The sequence below is a fragment of the Phyllobates terribilis genome, unplaced genomic scaffold (assembly GCF_046119375.1).
Source record: "Phyllobates terribilis strain yellow unplaced genomic scaffold, ASM4611937v1 Scaffold_3__8_contigs__length_932513732, whole genome shotgun sequence".
NCBI classification, from domain to species: domain Eukaryota; kingdom Metazoa; phylum Chordata; class Amphibia; order Anura; family Dendrobatidae; genus Phyllobates; species Phyllobates terribilis.
Genome location: NW_027362763.1, coordinates 375,269,902 through 375,296,836, shown reverse-complemented (window position 1 = coordinate 375,296,836; position 26,935 = coordinate 375,269,902).

The following is a 26,935-nucleotide window of genomic DNA, read 5'->3' as shown; positions in this document are numbered from 1 at the left end:
GGCTGGTGCGGTGTCCTGAAGCGCCACCGCTGAGGTCAGTGGGCCTTTAGGGTGTGCGAAGTGGGGTCTGGACGAAGAGGAGGCCGCCAGGACTGTGCTAGACCCCCCTGGTTGCGGAGGTGAGAACGTGCGCGGCCCGGCAACATGCATTTAAGCTTCCGGGTTCACCGCGCATGCGTGGGTGCCCCCGGATGACGCGGCGCCGCAATGCATGACTGGGTAACCAGTCTGTGCAGGCGGGGGCGTCCCCCCACGGGTGCGGAGGAGGAAGGGGGGGCCAGGTCACTACAGGCACTATGGGAGGGACTCCCAGTGCCTTAAAACACAGCAGAGGACGCCAGTATTTGCTCTTCTGGGCTCTGGCACGCTGTGGAAAAAAAAACTAACAATGAGTGACCAGGACCTACCTGAAGAGCAGCAGCTACATCCTCAGTCGCCACTGCCAACCTAACAGAAAAAGGGACCGGAAGGCCAGGACCGGAGTGGAAGCGGGCGCTCTGGCAGATCGTCGCAGCGCAGCAAGGTCTCCACCTCGGCATCTTCCAGGAGGACTTCGGCTACAAAGATGGCTCCACCTCCTGAACCGGTACCTGCTCTTCCGTCTGGTTGGTAAGTGAACTTCGTGAAAGTCCACTTTGTAACTAGGGGCCCTTGCTCTCTCTTTCTTTTGTCTCCCGTAGGGAAAAAAGAGTAAAGGGAAAACAAAAAATAGGACTTGTGCATTATGCACTGAGGCCTTGCCCACTACTTGGGAAAAGAGGCTCTGCAGCTCCTGCATTGAGCAGACCATATGCGAGGGAACCCTGAGATTTGCCTCTGATCTTAGAGACCTAATTAAGTCACAAGTTGAAAACACTATTAAATCTTTTCAGGGCAAAAGATTAAAGAAAACTAAAAACATATCCCCCGAGTCCACGTCTAGTAGTTCTGAGGATGACGGGGATTCGGACACTTCCACCTCTTCCTCCTCCTCTTCCTCGTCTACAGTTATAGGAGGTCGGAGCTGTTTTCCCGTTGAGGAACATAGCCTTATCAAGGCAGTCAGGTCTACCATGGGTCTAACAGATCCCCGGCCCAAAAAATCCATACAAGACATGATGTTTAGCGGCCTAGAACAGAAAAAAAGATCTTTTCCATTCAATGAACATGTTCATTCGCTGATTATGAAAGAGTGGAAAGACCGGAGAGGAAGGGCTTCCTTTCCCCTAAACGAAAGTACCCTTTTGAGGACCCCGTATGCTCCTTTTGGGAGAAAGCACCGAAACTGGATGTTGCTATAGCCAAAGCCTCAAAAAAATACTCCCTTCCATTTGAAGACATGGGTATCTTGAAAGACCCCATGGATAAAAAGGCAGACACCTTCTTAAAGGGTTCCTGGGAAGCCGCTGGGGGGGGGGGGGGGGGTTTAAAACCGGCAATAGCTGCCACGTGTACGGCCAGATCCAATGGTTTGGTTGGACCCGCTAGAATCACAACTGAGGCAGAAGACATCCAGAGACACAATCCTTGAAGCCATACCGATAATGAAAGGGGCAGCGGCTTTCCTGGCAGACGCCTCAGCGGACTCCTTCAGGTTAAGTGCTAGAGCGGAGGGGCTTGCCAACGCGGCTAGACGAGCCCTCTGGCTCAAATGTTGGCCCAGGGACCTACAAACTAAATCCAGATTGTGCTCCGTCCCCTGTGAGGGCGAGTTTCTATTTGGGCCTGCCCTTGATGACATCCTGGATAAAGCAGGGGATAATAAGAAACGGTTTCCTGTCCCGTCTAATGCTTACAGGAAGCCTTTTCGGAGTAGAAGATTTATGCGTAGTAAACCCCCTAAAGAGCAGGATAGGTGGGAACACAGGAGAAGGAAGACCAAGGGATTCCTATTTAACAAGCCCTCCACTGATAATAGAAAGGCCCCCCAATGAAGATTTGCCCCGGGTGGGGGGAAGGCTATCAAGTTTTCTCCCGGCCTGGGAGCTAATATCCAACTGCTCATGGATTCTGACCCTAATTCAATCGGGCCTGAAACTCCAGTTCTTCAAAGTCCCTCAGAGAAACTTTATTATAACCCCCGAAAGATCTTCAAGCGAGGAGCAACTAGCCTTGGAGCAGGAAATCCGGGGACTAGTAGGGAAAGCAGTCCTCCAGGAGGTCCGGGGGGGGGGGGGGGGGGGGGCATGGGCTTCTATTCTCTACTATTCCTGAGAAAAAAACCTGATGGGACATACAGGACGATTGTGAATCTGAAAAAGCTGAACAAGCTGTTGAAGGTGGAACCCTTCAAAATGGAAACAATAAAATCTTCAATAAAAATGCTGTTTCCTGGTTGTTTCATGGCTGTCCTGGACTTAAAAGACTCTTATTATCACGTCCCGATACACAAGGACTACCAGAAGTTCCTCAGGGTAGCTGTTCCTATGGGTGGAGTGGTCAAGCACTACCAATATACAGCCCTCCCATTCGGCATCGCCATAGCCCCAAGGGTCTTCACCAAAGTGGTTGCAGAGGTGATGGTTCATCTTAGGGAGCAGAACACCCTGGTCGTCCCATACCTAGACGACTTCCTGATAATAGGCAGCTCCTTCCTAGACTGCAAATCCCATCTGGAAAAGGTCATGGATTCCTTGACTCGCTTAGGGTGGCTTTTGAATCTGGAAAAGTCCAAGACAGAACCATGCCAGATACAGGAGTACCTAGGCGTCATACTGGATTCAAAAATTCAGGAGTGTCGTCTCCCCTCAGGAAAAATTCAAAAAATCTTAAACCTGATATCACGGGCGAAATCCCACCCGTCTATGTCCCTTCGGAAGGCCATGTCCCTGCTAGGTTCCCTGACAGCGTGCTTTCCGGCCGTTCAATGGGCTCAAATACATACCAGGACCCTTCAGTGGGAAATCCTAGAGGCAGAAAAGGCACTAAAAGGGCGTTTAGAAGGGCTGTTAACGCTATCTGTAAAACCACACTTTCCCTAGAGTGGTGGGGGAACATACACAATCTGGCCCGGGGGATTCCTTGGACAATCCCGACACCGCAAGTCCTGACCACAGATGCAAGCCCCGGGGGCTGGGGGGCCCCCTCAACAACCTGGTAGCTCAGGGGGGTCTGGACAAAACGCCTGAAACTAATGTCCTCAAACATGAAGGAGCTCCTAGCAGTAGAGCAGGCACTCCGGGAGTTCATGCACACACTACAAGGACATCACGTGAGGGTCTTCTCAGACAACCGAGTAGTAGTGGCATACCTGAACCACCAGGGGGGTACACGGTCCCATTCCCTAATGCAGACGACAGAGGTCATCTTTCACTTAGCCAAGGAGAACTTGCAATCCCTATCCGCTCTACACATAAAAGGCGTAGAAAACCGCACCGCAGACTTTGAGTCGGACTCAGTTGAAGCAGGGCGAGTCGGAATTAAGTCAGGCGGTTTTTCGGCAGATTGTACAAAGGTGGGGCCGTCCCTCCATAGATCTGTTTGCCAACAATCAGAACAAAAAAACACACTCCTTTTGCTCCCTAGATCCCAAAGGGAACCCGGTAGCCGTGGATGCCTTTATGATCCCTTGGAATTACCCTCTAGCTTACGCTTTTCCTCCGACCGTTCTGATTCCAGCTGTTCTGAGGAAAATCAGAGAAGAGGAAGAGAGGGTAATCCTAAAAGCTCCCTTTTGGCCAAAGAGAGCATGGTTTTCATGGCTGAGGAGGTTGTCAATCTCCGATCCAGGGGTTCTCTCGGACCTTCTTTCTCAGGGTCCAGTCCTTCAACCTCAGGTGTCAAGCTTACACTTGACAGCCTGCAATTTGAGAGGGCTCTTCTGAAAGACAAAGGTTTCTCCCCAAATTTGATCACCACACTACTTCAAAGTAGAAAACCAGTCACCACCAAACTATACGGGAAAACCTGGAAGAAATTCCTTTCAGTCTCAGGTTCCAGGTTGGGTGGGGAGGTTCCATTGACAGCTATCCTGGAATTTTTACAGAGGGGTTTGGAACAGGGCCTGGCCACAAGTACCTTAAAAGTTCAAGTTGCGGCCCTGGGAGCACGCTATAATTTTGACCTAGCCAGGGATAGATGGGTATCTAGGTTTATTAAGGCATTAGCTAGATCCCGCCCTATCCCATCCCGAAATACTACACCCTGGGATTTGAACTTGGTCCTTTCAGCCCTAACTGAGGCGCCTTTTGAACCCCTGTCAGAAGCGTCCCTAAAAACTCTGTCTCTAAAAACAGCACTCTTGGTAGCTCTCACATCCGCACGTAGGGTTAGTGATATTCAGGCCCTATCGGCAGGCCCCCCCTTCACACAAATCTTGGAGGATAGGGTTATTCTGAAAACTGACCCAGCCTATCTACCAAAAGTGGCGTCAAGATTTCACAGGTCCCAGGAAATCACCCTCCCTTCTTTCTGCCCTAACTCTAGGAACATGAAAGAGAGGGTCCTGCATACACTAGACGTCAGAAGGTGCCTAATCCAGTATCTAGAGGCAACACAAGAGTGTAGGCAGGATAGTTCTCTCTTTGTCTGCTTTCAGGGTCCTCGTAAGGCAAAGAAAGCTTCTAAGGGCACGCTGGCCAGATGGATAAGGGAGACCATCACATTATCTTGCTCCTCACGTGGAGAAGCTGCCCCGGAGAAACTGAAGGCCCACTCAACAAGAGCGGTGGCAGCCTCCTGGGCGGAGAAGGCCGGTGCTACGATAGAGCAGATATGTAAAGCGGCAACCTGGTCTTCCCCCTCTACCTTCTTTAATCACTACCGGCTAGACTTAACCTCTTCTTCAGACCTTACTTTTGGGAGAAGGGTTCTGGAAGCTGTGGTCCCCCCCTAATGAGTCACTTCTCTGCAATTCTCTCCATGGTGCCGTCATGGGGGAAGGAGAAAGACGTAGTTACTTACCGGTAACGGGATTTCTCAGAGCCCATGACGGCACCCGTACATTCCCTCCCTTCACGTGTGGGTGCGCACGCTTACTGGTTAATTATTGTAGACACGTGGTGTGTCTAGGAGGTCTTAAATTGTAAAATTTTGTGTTACTAACCTGGTGGTCCTCTCATGCTCTGTAAACAACTGATGCGGGAGAGAGGTACCGCCCTTTTATCTGTAGGTTTCCTGTCCTTGGAGGGCGGATCCCCTCTCTCCGTGGTGCCGTCATGGGCTCTGAGAAATCCCGTTACCGGTAAGTACAGTACAGACCAAAAGTTTGGACACACCTTCTCATTTAAAGATTTTTCTGTATTTTCATGACTTTGAAAATTGTACATTCACACTGAAGGCATCAAAACTATGAATTAACACATGTGGAATTATATACTTAACAAAAAAGTGTGAAACAGCTAAAAATATGTCTTATATTCTAGGTTCTTCAAAGTAGCCACCTTTTGCTTTGATGACTGCTTTGTACACTCTTTGCATTCTCTTGATGAGCTTCAAGAGGTAGTCACCGGAAATGGTCTTCCAACAATCTTGAAGGAGTTCCCAGAGATGCTTAGCACTTGTTGGCCCTTTTGCCTTCACTCTGCGGTCAAGCTCACCCCAAACCATCTCGATTGGGTTCAGGTCTGGTGACTGTGAAGGCCAGGTCATCTGGCGTAGCACCCCATCACTCTCCTTCTTGGTCAAATAGCCCTTACACAGCCTGGAGGTGTGTTTGGGGTCATTGTCCTGTTGAAAAATAAATGATGGTCCAACTAAACACAAACCGGATGGAATAGCATTCCGCTGCAAGATGCTGTGGTAGCCATGCTGGTTCAGTATGCCTTCAATTTTGAATAAATCCCAAACAGTGTCACCAGCAAAGCACCCCCACACCATCACACCTCCTCCTCCATGCTTCACGGTGGGAACCAGGCATGTAGAGTCCATCCGTTCACCTTTTCTGCGTCGCACAAAGACACGGTGGTTGGAACCAAAGATCTCAAATTTGGACTCATCAGACCAAAGCACAGATTTCCACTGGTGTAATGTCTATTCCTTGTGTTCTTTAGCCCAAACAAGTCTCTTCTGCTTGTTGCCTGTCCTTAGCAGTGGTTTCCTAGCAGCTATTTTACCATGAAGGCCTGCTGCACAAAGTCTCCTCTTAACAGTTGTTGAAGAGATGTGTCTGCTGCTAGAACTCTGTGTGGCATTGACCTGGTCTCTAATCTGAGCAGCTGTTAACCTGCGATTTCTGAGGCTGGTGACTCGGATAAACTTATCCTCAGAAGCAGAGGTGACTCTTGGTCTTCCTTTCCTGGAGCGGTCCTCATGTGAGCCAGTTTCTTTGTAGCGCTTGATGGTTTTTGCAACTGCACTTGGGGACACATTCAAAGTTTGCCCAATTTTTCGGACTGACTGACCTTCATTTCTTAAAGTAATGATGGCCACTCGTTTTTCTTTACTTAGCTGCTTTTTTCTTGCCATAATACAAATTCTAACAGTCTATTCAGTTGGACTATCAGCTGTGTATCCACCAGAATTCTGCACAACACAACTGATGGTCCTAACCCCATTTATAAGGCAAGAAATCCCACTTATTAAACCTGACAGGGCACACCTGTGAAGTGAAAACAATTTCTGGTGACTACCTCTTGAAGCTCATCAAGAGAATGCCAAGAGTGTGCAAAGCAGTCATCAAAGCAAAAGGTGACTACTGTGAAGAACCTGAATATAAGACATATTTTCAGTTGTTTCACACTTTTTTAAGTATATAATTCCACATGTGTTAATTCATAGTTTTGATGCCTTCAGTGTGAATGTACAATTTTCAAAGTCATGAAAATGCAGAAAAATCTTTAAATGAGAAGGTGTGTCCAAACTTTTGGTCTGTACTGTAACTACGTCTTTTGAATGTAAAATTTGCTTGAATAATTAGCGGATGTACCCCTGATGTGCCTAAACAGTGGAAAACCCCCACAAGTGATACCATTTTGGAAACTGGACCCCTCAGGGAACTTATCTAGATGTGTGGTGAGCACCCTAAACTCCCAAGTCCTTTACAGAAGTTTATAACGTGGAGCCGTGAAAATAAAAAAATCAAACTTTTTTCACAAAAATGATGTTTTAGCCCCAATTTTTTTATTTTCACAAGGGTAAGAGGAGAAAATGGACCCCAAAAACGTTTGTGCAATGTCTCCTGAGTACGCCAATACCACATATGTGGGGAAAATACAGTGTTTGGGCGCACGGCCGGGTTCAGGAGTGAAGGAGCACTGTGTGACTTTTTGAACGCAAAATTGTCTGGAATCGAGAGCGGACGCCATGTCGCGTTTGAAGAGTCCCTGATGTGCCTAAATATTGGAAACCCCCCACAAGTGACCCCATTTTGGAAACTACACTCCTCAAGGATTTTATCAAGGGATATAGTGAACATTTTGAACCCAGAGATACGACACAGAATTTGATAACATTAGGTCATCATATTGAATAAGTTGTCATCAGTCTTGAGCACAAGTGCTCGCTACTTGAGTTTGCATCGGGTATGCACCATGTATCGTGGGTGCTCGAGTCTCCACCCACATGTTTCACGGTTATTAGACACCCAAAAAAAACATGCGGGGATCGCTCGTGCATGGCAGGCAATCCCGCGAGGATTTTTTGGCCCCGAAGCATATGGGGCGGAGACTCAAGCATGTCACTTGAGCACCCGCGATACTCAGTGCATACCCGAGCACCCGATGCAAACTCAAGTAGCGAGCACTTGCGCTCAACACTAGTCGCCATATCGTCACCTTTTTTTTTTTTTTTTTTCACTTTTGAAAAAATCCCAACCCCAACCATAACCCTAGCCCTAGCACAACCCTAACCCGAGAGTTTATTTTTTATGCCGTTCCTCGTGCGGTATAAGTGATTAGACGTCTTTATTCTTCGGGTCGGTGCGATTGCAGCGATCCCAGATTCATATCAGATTTTTATGATTGACAGCTGTCAGACACTAAAAGACGCATTTTTTGTAAAATTTAGTTTTTGCATCGCCATATTTTGAGAGCTATAAGTTTTCCATATTTTGGCCAACAGAGTCATGTGATGGCTTGTTTTTTGCGGGATGAGTTGATATTTTTATTGGTGCCATTTTTGGGCACGTGACATTTTTTGATCGCTTTCTACTCCATTTTTTGGGAGGCAGAATAAACAAAAAACAATTCAGGAATTGTGTTTTTTGCGCTGTTCCGTGTGTTGCAAAATTGATAAGGTAGCTTTATTCTTCTGGTCAGTACGTTTACAGCAGTACCACATTTATATCATTTTTCTATGTTTTGGCGCTTTTACACAATAAAAGCTATTTTATAGAAAAAAATATTTTTTTGCATCGCTTTATTCTGAGAGCTGGAACTTTTTTATTTTGAGGCTGATGTAGCTGTATGGTGGCTTGTTTTTTGCGGGACAACATGACGTTTTCAGTGGTACCATTTTTATTTATATTCGTCTATTTTATCGCGTGTTATTCCATTTTTTGTTTGGCGGTATGGTGATAAAGCATTGTTTTTTGCTTCGTTTTTTATTTATTTTTTTTACCGTGTTCACTGAAGGGGCTAACTAGTGGGACAATTTTATAGGTCAGGTCATTCCGGACGCGGCGATACCAAATGTGTGCTTTTATTGTTTTGTTTTTTTTTCATAATATTTATTGATGGGTACATTATATTTTTATTTTTGATGGATTATTTTTTTTTAATATTTTTAAAAAAAAAATTTTAATTTTTTTTCACTTTCTGATACTTTTTTTTACTTTTATATTTGTCCCACTATGGGACTTTCACTTTTTTTATTCTGATTGCCTGCATAGCACAGGAATGGAGCACCATCCCTGTGCTATGCAGGCTGTCAGCGCTGCACAGGGAGAAGATCGTTTGGTCATGCACTGCGCATGACCAAACTATCTTACTGCTGTCTGGTGACCCGGATATTGTCATGACGACATCGGGTCGTCATGGCAACATCCAGGAAGCCGCGGCAGACAGCGCTGGAGGCCGGAAGAGGAGGTGAGTATCCCGATCACCTCCCCTTGCCACCGCAATGCTGCGATCAACTTCGATCGCAGCATTGCGGGGGTTAATGTGCCAGGAGTGGTGCAGGACCGCTCCCTGCACATAGTACCGGTTGTCAGCTGTGACAATCAGCTGACACCCGGCGGCGATCACGCCCGCACAGCCTGTGTGCGGGCGTGATCGCCATGACGTACTATTCCGTACCAGGCTCTTAAAGCTCAGGACGCAGGTATGGAATAGTACGTCATGGGCTTTAAAGGGGTTAAGCTTAGATATTTATGAGTCTTCTGGGTTGATTGAGAACATAGTTGTTGATCAATAATAAAAATAATCCTCTAAAATACAACTTGCCTAATAATTCTGCACACAGTGTACAATATAATATTACATTGAGGGAAAAAAATTCACCCATGATGCAATATAAAAATGATTGTCAATTAGCATAAAAAAATCTCACATGGGTCCTCTCTCCAGCGGCCATGATTTTTATATTTTATTTAGATCATTTGCTTATGATTTTGATCTAAAGGGTTTTTTCCACAAAGTACATTTTAATCAATTGATCTTGGAATAATGACAAGTTTCACAATTGGATGTTAAAAGAAAATGTCTGACCATACAGGAACGTAGTCGGATATACCACAGATCCTGGCCAGAAGCAATAGATATTACAACATGGGATCACAGCTGCTTTCTGTGAGGTAAAACATTGCTTAAAAACAGGGAGATCCACCTGTGATCCTGTACTGTAATCCTGTGCTGTAATTTCTGTATATATTTTTTTTATTTCCATTTTTTATTTATTTTTATTTGTCACAGCTGACACCCAGTGCTATGTGCAGGGAGCGGTCCCGCAGCGCTTCCTGCACATTAACCCCCGAAATGCTGCGATCGAAATCGATTGCAGGATTCTAGTGGCAAGAGGAGGTAAGCGCGATACTTACCTTCTCTGCCAGCGTCCCGCGGCGTCAGAGTCCGGTCCCGGATGTTGTCATGGTGACCCATTGTCATCATGACAACATCCGGGTCACCAGGAGGCAGGAAGTTAATTTGGTCATGCGCAGTGCGTGATCAAAGTAACTTCTCCCTGTGCAGCGCTGACAGGCTGCATAGCACAGGGATGGTGCTGCATTCCTGTGCTATACAGGCGATCAGGCTGCAAAAAGTGAAAGTCCTATAGTGGGACAATGTGTAAAAGTAATAAAAATGTCAGTGGGAAAAAAAAAATTGTAAAAATAAGTGTATTGTACCCAGAAATAAATCTTATGAGGAAAAAAAAAAGTACACATTTGGTATCGCTGCGTCGGACACGACCTGACCTATGAAAAAGTTAGTTAACCCCTTTAGTGAACCCGGTAAAAAAAAATAAAATAAAAAAACGAAACCTAAAACAATTCTTTATCATACCGCCAAACAAAAAATGGAATAAAATGCAATCAAAAAGACAAATGTAAATAGAATTGGTACCGCTGAAAACGTCATCTTGTCCTGCAAAAAAACAAGCTGCCATACAGCTCCAACGACCAAAAATTAAAGTTATAGCTCTCAGAATAATGCGATGCAAAAACAATTATTTATATAAAATATTTTTTATTGTGTAAAAGCGCCAAAACATAAACGATATAAATGTGGTACCGCTGTAAACAAACTGACCCGAAGAATAACGCTGCCTTATCAATTTTACCACACACGGAACGGCATAAAAAAAAAAATCCTGAATTGTTGGTTTTGTTTATTCTGCCTCCCAAAAATCGGAATAGAAAGTGATCAAAAAATGTCAGGTGCCCGAAAATGGTACCAATAAAAACGTCAACTTGTCCCGCAAAAAAACAAGCCGTCACAAGACTGTCGGCAGAAATATGGAAAAATTATTATAGCTCTCGAAATATGGCGACGCAAAAACTAGTCTTTGCAAAAAAAAAAAGGTTTTTTTTTAGTGTGTGACAGCTCATAAAAACCCGATATGAATCTAGTATCGCTGTAATCGCACCGACCCGAAGAATAAAGTCGTCTAATCACTTATACCGCAGGAGGAACGACATAAAAAATAAACGCTAGGGTTAGGGTTGGGATTTTTTCAGAAGTAAAGGGAAAAAAAACCACAACGATATGGCGACTAATGTTGAGCGCAAGTGCTCGCTACTTGAGTTTGCATCGGGTGCTCGAGTCTCCACCCCAAATATTTTGCAGCTGTTATACAGCCATAAAAACCTCGCAGGGATTGCCTGCCATGCACAAGCATGTTTTTTTTGGGGTGTCTAATAACCGTGAAACATGCGGGGCGGGGACTCGAACATGACACTCGAGCACCCGATATACATGGTGCATACCTGAGTACCTGATACAAACTCAAGTAGCGAGCACTTACACTCAAAACTAATGACAACTTATTCAGTCGGAGGAGTGTTTAAACTAGGGATTGGTGGGGGGGTATTCATTTTATAGGTGGGGAAGATAGTGCAGATAGTGACCTGGGCACAAATAAAGAAATTGGGGGTGGGGTTAGAACAGTCAATATAGTAAGAAGGAATAGAGGTGCGGAGAGATACATAAAATGCATGTACACTAATGCCAGAAGCCTCACCAACAAAATGGAGGAATTAGAATTAATTTTGTTGGAAAATAATTATGACATGGTGGGGATATCTGAGACGTGGCTGGACGAGAGCCATGACTGGGCAGTTAATTTACAGGGCTATAGTCTGTTCATAAATGACTGTACAAACAAGCGAGGGGCGGGTGTGTGTTTATATGTAAAATCATCCTTAAAACCCATCATGCGTGAGAATATATGTGAATCTAATGAAAATGTAGAGTCCCTGTGGATGGAGATAAGGGGAGGGGGAAAAAATAATAAATTATTGAGAGGGGTTTGTTATAAGTCTCCAAAAATAATGGCAGCAGCGGAGAATATCCTCATAAAGCAAATAGATGAAGCGGCGACTCAAGGAGAAGTCATTATTATGGGGGACTTCAACTACCCTGAAATACATTGGGGAACAGAAACCTGTAGTTCAAGCAAACGTAATAGGTTTTTGACAACTATGAGAGACAATTACCTTTCACAACTGGTTCAGGACCCAACAAGAAGGGGGGCACTGCTAGACCTAATATTAACCAACAGGCCAGACCGCATATCAAATATACGAGTAGGGGGTCACTTTGGTAATAGTGATCACAAAATAATAAGTTTGCATGTATCCTTTAATAAGATGTGTAGTAGAGGGGTTACAAGGACACTAAACTTCAAGAAGGCAAATTTCCAATGGTTGAGAGATGATCTTAGTGCAATAAACTGGGACAATATCCTGAGACATAAAACTGCACAAAGCAAATGGGAGACATTTATTAGCATCCTGAATAGGACCTGTGCACAATATATACCCTATGGGAATAAACATGCAAGGAATAGGAGGAAACCACTATGTCTAAATAGAGCTGTAAGGGGCGCAATAAGTGACAAAAAAAAAGCATTTAGAGAACTAAAGCAAGTACAGTAGGTAGTGATGAGAAATTAAATAAATACAGAAAATTAAATAAATTCTGTAAAAACCAAATCAAGGCAGCAAAGATTGAGACAGAGAGACTCAATGCCAGAGAAAGTAAAAATAATCCCAAAATATTCTTTAACTACATAAATAGTAAAAAACTAAAAAATGATAGTGTTGACCCCCTTAAAAATAGTCTGGGTGAAATAGAGGATGAGGAAAAAGCCAATATGTTAAATGATTTTTTTTTCAACAGTATTTACACATAAAATCGCATGACAGAAAACATGATCAGTGATAACAAAAATTCTCCATTAAATGTCACTTGCTTTACCCAGCAGGAAGTACGGCGGCATCTAAAAATCACTAAAGTTGACAAATCCCCGGGCCCGGATGGTATACACCCACGAGTGCTGCAAGAATTAAGTAACATTATAGATAGACCATTATTTTTAATCTTTAAAGATTCCATAATAACAGGGTCTGTAGCACACAACTGGCGTATAGCAAATGTGGTGCCAATATTCAAAAAGGGGACAAAAACTGAACTTGGAAATTATAGGCCAGTAAGCTTAACCTCTACTGTGGGTAAAATCCTGGAGGGTTTCCTAAGAGATGCTATACTAGAGTATCTGAAGAAGAATAACCTCACGACCCAATATCAACATGGGTTTACAAGGGACCGTTCCTGTCAAACTAATCTGATCAGCTTTTATGAGGAGGCAAGTTCCGGACTGGACCAAGGAAATGCAGTGGATGTTGTGTATATGGACTTTTCAAAAGCTTTTGATACGGTTCCACACAAAAGGTTGATACATAAAATGAGAACGATGGGGATAGGGGAAAATATATGTATGTGGGTTAAGAACTGGCTCAGTGATAGGAAACAAAGGGTGGTTATTAATGGAACACACTCAGACTGGGTCTCTGTTAACAGTGGGGTACCACAGGGGTCAGTATTGGGCCCGCTTCTTTTTAACATTTATTAATGACTTTGTAGGGGGCATACAGAGTATTATTTCAATATTTGCAGATGACACTAAACTCTGCAGGGTAATCAATACAGAGGAGGACAATTTTATATTACAGGAGGATCTATGTAAACTAGAATCTTGGGCTAATAAATGGCAAATGAGCTTTAATGAGGATAAATGTAAGGTAATGCACTTTGGCATAGGAAATAAAATGTATAATTATATGCTTAATTGTAAAACACTGGGCAAAACTGTAACTGAAAAAGACCTGGGTGTATTGGTGGATGACAAGCTCACGTTTAGTGGCCAGTGTCAGGCAGCTGCTGCAAAGGCAAATAAAATAATGGGATGCATTAAAAGAGGCATAGATGCTCATGAGAACATAATTTTACCTCTATACAAGTCACTAGTGCGACCACACTTAGAATACTGTGTACAGTTCTGGTCTCCGGTATATAAGAAAGACATAGCTGAACTAGAGCGGGTGCAGAGAAGAGCGACCAAGGTTATTAGAGGACAGGGGGGTCTGCAATACCAAGACAGGTTATTAGACTTGGGGTTATTTACTTTGGAAAAACGAAGGCTTAGGGGTGATCTTATTACCATGTACAAATATATGAGGGGACAGTACAAAGACCTTTCTAATGATCTTTACACTGAGGCCTGATACGGGGACAAGGGGGCATCTTCTACTTTTGGAGGAAAGAAGGTTTAATCATAATCACAGACGCGGATTCTTTACTGTAAGAGCAGTGAGACTATGGAACTCTCTGCCGCATGATGTTCTAATGAGTGATTCACTACTAATATTTAAGAAGGGCATGGATGCCTTTCTTGAAAAGTATAATATTACAGGTTATATATACTAGATTCCTTGATAGGGTGTTGATCCAGGGAACTAGTCTGATTGCTGTATGGAGTCAGGAAGGAATTTTTTCCCTAATGCAGAGCTTAGTGTTTACCACATGGTTTTTTTTGCCTTCCTCTTTATCAACATGTTAGGCTATGGGTTGGACTAGATGGACTTAGTCTTCCTTCAACCTTAAAAACTATGTTACTATGTATGTTAATATGATGACCTAATGTTATCAAATTCTGTCGTACCTCTGGGTTCAAAATGTTCACTATACCCCCTGATAAAATCCTTGAGGGGTGTAGTTTCCAAAATGGGGTCACTTGTGGGGGGTTTCCACTGTTTAGGCACATCAGGTGCTCCCCAAACGCAACATGGCGTCCGCTAATTATTCAAGCAAATTTTACATTCAAAAAGTCAAATGGCGCTCATTCCCTTCCGAACCCTGCCGTGCGCCCAAACAGTGGTTTTCCCCCACATATGGGGTATCAGCATGCTCAGGAGGAATTGCACAACAAATTTTGGGGTTCATTTTTAAATGATACCCTTGAAAAAATAAAAAAATTGGGGTCTAAAGTAACATTTTGTGAAAAAAATAAATGTTTTATTTTTTTTCTTCCCGATTCCAAAAATTCATGTGAAGCACCTGAAGGGTTAATAAAGTTCTTGAATGTGGTTTTGAGCACCTTGAGGGGTGCAGTTTTTAGAATGGTGTCACTTTCATTTTTTTTCTGTCATAAAGGCCCCTCAAAGTCACTTCAAATGTGATGTGATCCCTAAAAAAATGGTTTCATAAATTTTGTTTTAAAAAATGAGAAATCGCTGGTCAATTTTAAACCCTTATAGCTCCCTAACAAAAAAAAATTTGGTTCCAAAATTGTGCTGATGTAAAGTTGACATGTGGGAAATGCTATTTAATAACTATTTTGTGACATATCTCTCTGATTTAAGGGCATGGAAATTCAAAGTTTGAAAATTGCGAATTTTTCAAAATTTTCGCCAAATTTCCGTTTTTTTTTCACAAATAAACACAAGTGATGTCGAAGAAATTTTACCACTATCATGAAGTACAATATGTCACGAAAAAACAATCTCAGAATCAGGGGGATCCGTTGAAGCGTTCCAGAGTTATTACCTCATAAAGTGACAGTGGTCAGAATTGTAAAAATTGGCCTGGTCATTAACGTGCAAACCATCCTCGGGGGTAAAGGGGTTAAGATCTTCTATGATTATAATAGAATTTATAATTAGTGATGAGCGAGTATGTTCTGTTAACCCTTTCGTTGAGTATACTCTGGCGAGCACTAAGAAGCAGACATTCCTCACATGTATTAAAGCTGTCAAAAAGTCGCAAATCATGCACACAGGAGTGATTCAAACATATCACGAGTAGCACGCTGTAAATACTCGGTGCTCGGTGAAAGGGTTAACAGAACATACTCGCTCATCACTATTTATAATCTTAAACTATAAAAGTAGCTGGTGTCAAATCTGCCATCTTGACAAATGTATGTAAACCTAGGACAAAAAAAAAATGACCATTAAGTATAAAAAATGACATAAAGAATGATAAATACAATGTATTACAAGATGGGAGACAGGCAAGATAGGAGGAAAAAGCCTCCTTAACATAATAGACACACACCACATATCTGAAGTCACACAGCTATTTAAATGCAGAAGAATAAATAAACTGGTATAATATGTATTTAGATCAATTTAAATTTCTAAAAGATTAAATATTTCACATGTTAATCTACAACCTCTATGAATGCACATCAAGTAGAAAAATAACAGCGATATCTGTGAGTCAGATATACTAGGATTAAATTTGATATACCTATACTTCTATCAAACTCACTAAGAGAAATACCTTATGGAGACAAACATATTTCGAGGTAATAGCTCAATATTCCTTATTAAAGCATTAAACCCCCAGAATTGTGCTGTAAGCCATAATCATCAACATTAACAGGAATAAGTACTTGCAATAGATCACTCTGTTTGTTATAACTCTATTTAATATGTGAGTTTCACTTTTTGTATTGAAGAACTGAAATAACTTTTTGATGATATTCTAATTTAGTGAGAAGCACTTGTAATGCTGATATTTTAAATGATTTCCCCCCTGCCCCAATGCACGTTTCGCCTTTCTTTTACACGCCCCCACCCCGATGAAGGGCAAAACGAGTGTTGGAGAAATCATTTGAACCAGCTGCATTACATGTAAGTGCTTCATTTACCCCAAGCTTAACCTTACAGGTATGCTATACTTGTGCTTGTCATTTTATGCACTAATGTGGTTATCAATCATATTGATATGTATTATATGGACCTAGTTTGTACAGATATATAATTATCCATCAAGTGAACAATATTGCAAATAGTCACTTTAGTCTTAGTAGTGCAATTGGCACCTAGTTATGTCATGCACTCCTGGCTGGTATGAATTATAGACTATATACAGTATATCCCCTCATCTATCTAGCAGCACTATGTTTTCATCCTTATGTTTTAATTTATTATAGTTTAATATACTGAAATTGAACAAAACTCAAACAGCAGCCTAAAAAAAAAAAACCTCCGAAATATACACATTATTTTCAAGGGGTACCATCATTTCTGTCCAGGCCTATTTCATGAGTTTATTTTTTTTTTTTAATTCTGTAGAAGCAGGGTTGGAAAGCAATGTCTGACTTTCATTTGTTCATTTTCATAGATTTTTAATTTTATATTACTTTTGTCAGATTCAAGTTATTTCTGTGACCATTGTGGGTTTTTCTTTCATTAAACGAGGGGTACCAACAATTTTGACCACGTGTGTATACGATGCACTCACTGCATCAGGCAGAAAATATGGTAAACTAAGGCCTAGTGCCCACAAAGCAGAAATGCTCCGGATTTTCTGATAATTTTACATGCGTTTTTCCCGCCAGGTAGAAGCGTTTGTCAAGAGTTTTTGCATGCATTTCTGCATGCGGGTTATCAAGCGCTTTTCCAAACCATTTTAGCATCACTTGGAAAAGTGCTTGACAACTTGGTCACACTATATAAAACCATGCAACCGGCATGAATTTATATAGTGTGACCAAGTTAATAGTTAAAAAAAGAATAAAAATGGTAAAAAATAAAAATAAAAAAAACCCATTATGCTCACCTTCTGATGGCCCCCGGTCTCCTGTACGGTGCGTCCTGGCTCCCCGGTGGCTCGCGATGGTGTAAAAGGACCTTCCATGATGTCATTTAGTCATGTGACAGGTCACGCGACTGCCGACATCAGCGGTCGCGTGACCTGTCACATGACTAAATTACGTCATGGAAGGTCCTTTTACAACATCGCGGGGAGCCAGGATGCACCGTACAGGAGACCGGGGGCCATCAGAAGATGAGTACAATGTATATTTTTCATTTTAAATTCTTTTTTTTTACAGGTAATATGGCACCCGGGTCTGGATGAGAGTCTCCCCTTCTCCAGACAATGTAAGTCAATGGCGGCACTTACGCCGCGTATCCGTAAAAATAATGGACATGCTGCAGATTTTTCCGCAATGATAATCCGCAGCGGAAATTTCTGCAGCATGTGCACAGCACATGCGGATTATCATTGGGGACCATGAGGCACATATTACCAAGCGTTTTTTAAGCATTTTCGCTGCGGAAATACCGCAGCAAAAACGCTTAAAAAACGCATAATGGGCACGCAGCCTAACAAACAGCAATATAGAAGTTTTGCAGAAAAAGTTTTAATTATTATATAAGCATCTTCTGGGCTTTTTTTTTCCTGTTTTCTTTTTTATAGCTAAAAAACATTTTTGCTGTTTGGTTTCAACCCCCCCTTCTCCCCCACCCCCGATCGCTGGCTACAGTATAAGTTAACTGAGAATCTGTCCATGAGCTCATTCTGACAAGGAACTTGTAAATCTTTTATCTGTCTATTGCTAAGCCCCTGAGTCTATAGATGATCACAGATCATAGCAAAGGAGAGCTGAAATTTTGTGTAGGCAAAAATCAGCTGAGGAACTCAGAAATGTAGAAGTTTCACACATTGCAGAGTTTGACCTTACCCTCAGTGTAAAGTGTCCTGCCTGGAACTTAAATGAAATGAACATGCCAGTTTCAATATTTAATTCTAACACTAGGAGCTAATCATTGAATAGTAAAGTGATGTCATAGTTCAGATAAAGCTGAGTACAAGATAAAGCTTGTTCTGATGTGTGTGTGTGCCCTGTGTGATGTAATCCTTACAGCCCAGTTATTTAATCAGTAAGGGATGGACCTAGAGCACATTTGGATCCAGTTCATTGCGTTATCAACTCATTATTGAGATGACATACTTTTACGTGATACGCTGGCTCCCTGCTTTTGATGCATGCTCAGAAACGGAGCCTGCATCTTAGCTGGCAGATGATGGCTGTGATATTCAGTGTAAGGCAGCACTAGTCATCAGCACTAGTCATCATGCTGGGGGACACTCGCTTCACCAGATCAATTAAAGCACACATGCAACATTTTCCAGTAACATGAAATCCAGCTGTTTATTACACTTCATAACTTCTTATAACATAGTCCGTCTCAGTGGCTCACCGGCATGTTTACACACATAACATCCAAGAGCCTTTCCAGTGGCAGACAGGCCCACTTGGCTCCAGTTACAGCCTTAAGCAAAATAACTATATCAATGTCCATATAACGCACCGCTTTTACCTTTTGCCGGGTCTAGTGGTTTCCATCAGATTTGTTCTGCCACAGCTGTGGCTTTACGGCTTCCCAGATGGGGGTCTCCAGCCCTCGTACCTTCCAAGGCTACCGGCATCTCTTACACACACAGGGATCCAGCCTCTACCTTTCAGGACTCTTGTCTTCCAAGCCTCTTGCCCTCCAAGGCTACTGGCATCTTTTACACACAAGGATCCAGCCTCTGCCTTTCAGGCTTCACCATGCTTCACCAGGCCTTTCTGGGCCTCACTAAGCCTCTCCAGGCTAACGGTGTCCCACACACAGGGAACAGGCCTCACGCCTTTCACACCCTGTCTCAAAAGCACCAAGCTTTACATATCCTTCAGTGCATACAGGACCTGTGCTGATGTCACAGTCATGTGATCAGTCACCTGAGGGAGAGGTACATGGTCAGCCAGTACACACCCTGGACCATTACAGTAATGCCGCAAGCCGCTGCATTACATCAGCCATCAACTGTCTCTAACAGCCACACTTGAGCGAAGCTTCGCACCCACGGCTGTTAATTCTGTCACAGCTTGACAGTGACATTTATCAGGATAACAGCATGCATCATAAGGGGGGCATGCTGTTCTAATGGCCTATTGGTGCATCAGCGTGGTGCCGATGAGGTGTGACTGCCATGGGGCTGCTGAAGACCCCCATGCCCGTCATGACCGTTGAAAACCAGCCTGTGACTGGTGTTCATAAGAGAACTTGATTTTGGCTATATACAGCAATACTGTGGTAAGGCATAGGTCACTAAAAAGATGCACTGAATTCATTAGGTCACATATTACTCTTAATGAATTTGGGGCATCTTATATCTGCACGCCCCTCATTAGTGCTTGCATATGACACGCCAGTCTTACTGATTTAGGGTCTTGGGAGTCTATTCTAATGCAGAAGTTAGGTCTGTACTGTTTTATAGGCACTGTAAATTCATAGACTAATAGACCCCATAGGCACTCTACACTATGTTCCAAATTATTATGCAAATTTGTTTTCATTTTAATAAAGATGTAAAAAAAATATTTTTGTTTTCAAATAAACTAATGGGGGTTATTGTATCCCTTTGGATCACTGCAATCAATATGAAACACCTGTGATAATTAGTTTGCCAGCTGAGCCCAATTAAATGAAAACTACTTAAGGAGGAAGTTCCACATTATTTAGCAGGCTGCAGGTTTTAAGCAATTTGGGAAAGAAAAAGGATCTCTATGGTGCTGAAAAGTGTAAAATAGTGCAAATCTTTGGAAAAGGTATGAAAACATTAGATATTTCACAAACACTTAAGCATGATCATCGTAATGTGAAGAAATTTGTGGCAGATACCAAGCACAGATGATTTGAGCAGATAAAGGCATAATAAGGATGGTTTCTGCCAGACAAATTCATCAGATATAGTGTTTCTGACTGCCTAGAAGAGCCGTGCGTTCTGTAGCAAAATCTTCATGCATGACAATGCACTATCTCATGCTGCAAACAATACCTCTGAGTCATTGGCTGCTATGGGCAATAAAAGTAGAGAAACTCATGGTGTGACCACCATCCTCCCCTGAACTTAACCCTATTGAGAACTTGGGACTATCCTCAAGGAAAAAATCTATGAGGGTGTGAGGCAGTTCAGATCAAAACAGCAGCTCTGGGAGGCTACTCTGCCATCCTGCAAAGAAATTCCAGCAGAAACTATCCTAAAACTCATAAGCTCAATGGATGCAATAATTGTGAAGGTGATATCAAAGAAGTGTTCCTATGTTAACATATAACTTGGCCTGTTATGTTTTTGATTGAAAAAACTTTTTCTGTAAATGTGACCTCAATGCTGTAAATTTAACAAGTGGCCATTTTTAGTTGTTTACAACCTATAAAATGTTTGCATAATAATTTAGAACAGTGAGGTTTTTTTTTAGTTTTGAAAGAAATACTATTATTGGGAGGTTTGTCCAATAAAACATGATTTATACTCTTTAACTGTTGATAATTTGAACATTATACTGGCTCATTTACATCAACCATTTAGGTAAATCAGAGAAACCTAGTATTTGCATAAAAATTTGGAATGTGGCCTGTACCCTATACAGTAGGTGAGCAATCTTGTAGCACTGATGCAAGATGTTGAATAAGAAAACAGAAGTAACATAGGCTCATATTTAAAATCTGTGACAGACCCATCCCACCTGACCTGTCACATCTTTCTATAGTTAATTCATAATAGTGTAGAACATTTTGTATTTGCAGTGTAATCATGTTATGATCTGATCTTTCTCGTCACTTTTACACTATTTATTTGGTACTAGATGGTGGCCTGATTCTAAAGCATCGGGTATTCTAGCATATGTTTCCCGACCCTCCTTTATAATGCCCCATGCAGGAAGTCACATCCCCCGTATATAATACCCCATGCATATAATACCCCATGCAGGATGTCACATCCCCCGTATATAATTCCCCATGCAGGATGTCACATCCCCCCTATATAATACCCCATGCAGGATGTCACCTCTCCCCCATATAATGCCCCATGTAGGATGTCACCTCTCCCCCCATATAATGGCCCATGCAGGATGTCACCTCTCCCCCATATAATGCCCCATGTAGGATGTCACCTCTCCCCCCATATAATGTCCCATGCAGGATGTCACCTCTCCCCCCATATAATGCCCCATGTAGGATGTCACCTCTCCCCCCATATAATGCCCCATGCAGGATGTCACCTATCCCCCCATATAATGCCCCATGCAGGGTGTCACATCCCCCCTATATAATACCCCATGCAGGATATCCCATCCCCCCATATAATGCCCCATGTAGGATGTCACCTCTCCCCCATATAATGCCCCATGTAGGATGTCACCTCTCCCCCCATATAATGCCCCATGTAGGATGTCACCTCTCCCACCATATAATGGCCCATGCAGGATGTCACCTCTCCCCCATATAATGCCCCATGCAGGATGTCACCTCTCCCCCCATATAATGCCCCATGCAGGATGTCACATCCCCCCTATATAATACCCCATGCAGGATGTCACCTCTCCCCCCATATAATGCCCCATGTAGGATGTCACCTCTCCCCCATATAATGCCCAATGTAGGATGTCACCTCTCCCCCCATATAATGCCCCATGTAGGATGTCACCTCTCCCCCCATATAATGGCCCATGCAGGATGTCACCTCTCCCCCATATAATGCCCCATGTAGGATGTCACCTCTCCCCCATATAATGCCCCATGTAGGATGTTACCTCTCCCCCCATATAATGCCCCATGCAGGATGTCACCTCTCCCCCATATAATGTCCCATGTAGGATGTCACCTCTGCCCCCATATAATGGCCCATGCAGGATGTCACCTCTCCCCCCATATAATGCCCCATGCAGGCTGTCACATCCCCCCTATATAATACCCCATGCAGGATGTCCCATCCCCCCATAGTGCCCCATGCAGGTCCCCTATGGCCCCATACAAAAAAAAAAAAATCCAATACTCACCTCACTTCTCAGCTGCTGCTCTGGACTCCAGCGTAGCCGGCATCTTCACGCTGTACACTGTGATCGGTCAGGAGAGAGCGTGGTGTAAAGACGTCACCGCGCCCTCTGACCTGACACGTCACAGAGCCTCAGCGGAAGACACAGGAGCTGCTGCGCAGGCACGGGGAGGGGTAAGTATGACGCCGGGTGCCGGGGTCCTGATCGAGCGGGGGGAGGGACAGGAGGAGAGGAGAGGGGAGAGAAGGGGAGGGGAGAGGAGGGGAGGGGAGGGGTAAGTATAACGCCGGGGTCCTGATCGAGCGGGGGGAGGGACGGGAGGAGAGGAGAGGGGAGGGGAGAGGAGGGGAGGGGTAAGTATGACGCCAGGGTCCTGATCGAGCGGGGGGAGGGACGGGAGGAGAGGAGAGGATAGGGGAGAGGAGAGGAGGGGAAAGGAGGGGAGGGGAGAGGAGGGGAGGGGCGTCACACTTGTCCTCGGGAGATAAGCGGCTGTAGCCGCTGATCTTCCGACGATAGCTGCATGTAGGTCAGCGGCGCCTGCGGTCGGGGGACTTATGCTGCGAGCAGCCGGCTGCATCTCCCGGCTGCATCGCCGCTGACCTCCGTGCCTCACATGAGCCGCTAATGGCCCCCATGTTTTTCTGAAATGCCGCGTCGCTGATTGGCCGCGGCCGGACCAATCAGCGACCCGGGATTTCCAGGACAGACAGACAGACAGAAAGACAGACTAACAGACGGGATAAGACAATTATATAGATAGATAACAATGTTTGTGATACCGTAAGGCTATGTTCCCACGATGAGCTTTTGGTGCATTTTTGGACTCTGCGTATTTTTGCTGCATCAAAAACGCAGCATCTTACAGTTACAGAAAAGTGATAGTAACAAACAAATTCCTCAAAAAATTAAGATCCCTTCAATAACTAAACATGAACCTATAACGGCACAGAAGGAATATAAACATTGCAAAAAATAAATCAAATAATGTCAACGTTTATTAACAATTTTAAATACGTAAGTAAATATAGAACATTTGAAAATCACATGGACATATTAGAGAAAAAAAAAAGTAGTCCGTGTATAGTATACAGGTGCTTCTCACAAAATTAGAATATCCTCAAAAATTTAATTTATTTCAGTTCTTCCATACAAAAAATGAAACTCATATATTATATAGAGTCATTACAAACAAGAGTGATCTATTTCAAGTGTTTATTTCTGTTATTGTTGATGATTATGGCTTACAGCCAATAAAAACACAAAAGTCATTATCTCGGTAAATCAGAATAATTAACAAAAAACACCTGCAAAGGCTTCCTAAACATTTAAAAAGGTCCCTTAGTCTGTTTTAGTAGGCTCCACAATCATGGGGAAGACTGCCGACTTGACCGATATCCAGAAGGCAGTTATTGCAGGGCCGGAGTCAGCACCCGGGCAAGTGCCGGGGCCCTGAGCAGGCAGGGGGGGCCCACTCGCTGTCGGGCACCCCGCCGGGCTATGGGCGGAGGAGAGCGGTGCCAGAGCCGGCCCTTCTCCCCCGCTTGCTCAGGGCCCCAGCAGCCAGATACTTACCTCTGCCCGTGCCTCCGCAGATCCGCTTTCTTCCTGCTGTGTGCTCCCTGTGACGTCTCAGGTCAGAGGGTGCGGTGACGTCTTTCCACCGCTCCCTCCCCTGAGTCGTCACAGGCAGTGCAGAGCGGAACGACGCTGGAGTCCGGATCTGAGCAGCGGCAGCAGGTGAAGAGGAGTGAGGTGAGCATTTGATTTTTTTTTTTTTTTAATGTATGGAGACATAGGGCATTTTAAAGAGGAGGGGTGACATCCTGAATGGGACATTTTAAAGAAAGTCGGGTGACATCCTGCAAGGGGCATTTTAAAGAGAGTGGAGTCACATCCTGCATGGGGCATTTTAAAGAGAGGGGGGGTGATATCCTGCATGGGGCATTATAAAGAGGGGAGTGATATCCTGCATGGGGCATTATAAAGACAGGGGGGTGACATCCTGCATGGGGCATTATATGGTGGGGAAAAGGGACATCCTGCATGGGGCACTATATGGTGGGGGAAAGGGACATCCTGCATGGGGCATTATATGGTGGGGGAAAGGGACATCCTGCATGGGGCATTATATGGTGGGGGAAAGGGACATTCTGCATGGGGCATTATATGGGAGGGGAGAAGTGACATCCTGCATGGGGCATTATTTGGGGGGTGACATCCTGCATGGGGCATTATAAGGCGGGGAAGGGACATCCTGCATGGGGCATTATATGGGGGGAGAAGTGATATCCTGCAAGGGGCATTACACTGTGTTCTGAATTATTAGGCAAATGAGTATTTAGATCACATGATACTTTTTATACATGTTGTCCTACGCCAAGCTGCATAGGCTTGAGAGCCAACTACCAATTAAGTGAATCTGGTGATGTGCATCTCTGTAATGAGGAGGGGTGTTGACTAATGACATCAACACCCTATATAAGGTGTGCTTAATTATTAGGCAACTTCCTTTCCTTTGGCAAAATGGGTCAGAAGAGAGATTTGATGAGCTCTGAAAAGTCCAAAACTGTGAGATGTCTTGCAGAGGGATGCAGCAGTCTTGAAATTTCCAAACTTTTGAAGCGTGATCACCGAACAATCAAGCGTTTCATGGAAAATAGCCAACAAGGTCGCAAGAAGCGTGTTGGCCAAAAAAGGCACAAAATAACTGCTCATGAATTGAGGAAAATCAAGCGTGAAGCTGCCAAGATGCCATTCGCCACCAGTTTTGCCATATTTCAGAGCTGCATTTTTACTGGAGTATCAAAAAGCACAAGGTGTGCAATACTCAAGGACATGGCCAAGGTAAGGAAGGCTGAAAAACAACCACCTTTGAACAAGAAACATAAGATAAAACTTCAAGAATGGTTCAAGAAATATCTTAAGACTGATTTTTCAAAGGTTCTATGGACTGATGAAATGAGAGTGACTCGTGATGGGCCAGAGGCTGGATCAGTAAAGGGCAGAGAGCTCCACTCCGACTCAGAAGCCAGCAAGGTGGAGGTGGGGTACTGGTATGAGCTGGTATCATCAAAGATGAACTTGTGGGACCTTTTCGGGTTGAGGATGGAGTGAAGCTCAACTCCCAGATCTACTGCCAGTTTCTGGAAGACAACTTCTTCAAGCAGTGATACAGGAAGAAGTCAGTATCATTCAAGAAAAACATGATTTTCATGCAGGACAATGCGCCATCACATGCATCCAACTACTCCACAGCGTGGCTGGCCAGTAAAGGTCTAAAAGAAGAAAAAATAATGACATGGGCCCCTTGTTCACCTGATCTAAACCCCATAGAGAACCTATGGTCCATCATAAAATGTGAGATCTACAGGGAGGGAAAACAGTACACCTCTCGGAACAGTGTCTGGGAGGCTGTGGTGGCTGCTGCACGCAATGTTGCTCGAAAACACATCAAGCAACTGACAGAATCTATGGATGGAAGGCTGTTGAGTGTCATCATAAAGAAAGGTGGCTATATTGATCACTAATTATTTTGGTTTTTGTTTTTGCATGTCAGAAATGTTTATTTCTAAATTTTGTGCACTGATATTGGTTTACCTGGTGAAAATAAACAAGTGAGATGGGATTATATTTGTTTTTTATTACGTTGCCTAATAATTCGGGACAGTAATAGTTACCTGCACAAACAGATATCCTCCTAAGATAGCCAAATCTAAAAAAAAACCACTCCAACTTCCAAAAATATTAAGCTTGGATATTTGAGTCTTTTGGGTTGATTGAGAACATAGTTGTTGATCAATAATAAAAATAATCCTCTAAAATACAACTTGCCTAATAATTCAGAACACAGTGTATATGGGGGGGAGTGACATCCTGCATGGGGCATTATATGAGGGGTGACATCCTGCATGGGGCATTATATGAGGGGTGACGTCCTGCCTGGGGCATTATAGGAGGGGTGACATCCTGCATGGGGCATTATATGGGGGGGATGGGACATCCTGCATGTGGCATTATATGGGGGGGAATGGACATCCTGCATGGGGCATTATATGGGGGGAGAAGTGACATCCTGCGTGGGGCATTATGTGGGGGGTGACATCCTGCATGGGGCATTATATGGGGGGGACATCCTTCATGGGACATTATATGGGGGAGTAAGGGACATCCTGCATAGGGCATTATATGGGAGGGGAGAAGTGACATCCTGCATGGGGCATTATATGGGGGGTGACATCCTGCATGGGGCATTATATGGGGGGGTGACATCCTACATGGGGCATTATGTGGGGGGTGACATCCTGCATGGGGCATTATATGGGGGGTGACATCCTGCATGGGGCATTATATGGGGGGGAGAAGTGATATCCTGCATGGGGCATTATATGGGGGGGAGTTACATCCTGCATGGGGCATTATATGGGGGGTGACATCCTGCATGGGGCATTATATGGTGGGGCGA